Below are 612 nucleotides of genomic sequence, written 5' to 3' on the forward strand. Positions count from 1 at the left end.
ACGCGAGCGATACGTGGTAACCGAGCCCACGGTAAAATTGACTAAATCACAATTTTCCATAAGCTGATTGACGTATGAAAGAATGGTATAAGCTGTGGAACGGATAGGTGGGGGGGGGGAGGGGGCGAAGGATGGATAATAGGGAGGAGCACCAGTCGGATCCGCGTAGGAGCTTCCGCCACTGACAGCGCCTCCCTCCGATTCCAGTGGCAATATGTTTATACTAGACTGATAATGAATTCATGGTGTGCACGGGGGCAAGCTACTTGCGAACAGGTTGCAGCAGCATTACAGATCGGATCGGCGCAGATGCTCTTTTGTCGGCAGATGAGTGAGAGCCCAGGGGATGGCGGTGGATGATATCAGATCTGTCGGGGTCGAGGCAAGAATCGAGGGAATCGAACGCGTTTTCCGCGTGTGCGTGCGTGCGCGTGCGATTGGATCGGTGGACAAGCGATGTGTAGACTCGAACGGGAGATCCCACGGGTCCCAACGGGGAGAGAGGGGAGGGGACCCATCCTCGGGGCTTAATGACAATCCTCGCTATTCCATACCGCTCAAACGCTCGTTTGCGCTTGTTTGTATGTATTATGATCATTTGCAGTTAAGCCC

The sequence above is a fragment of the Apis dorsata genome, unplaced genomic scaffold (genome assembly GCF_000469605.1).
Source record: "Apis dorsata unplaced genomic scaffold, Apis dorsata 1.3 scaffold_77, whole genome shotgun sequence".
In the NCBI taxonomy this organism is placed as follows: domain Eukaryota; kingdom Metazoa; phylum Arthropoda; class Insecta; order Hymenoptera; family Apidae; genus Apis; species Apis dorsata.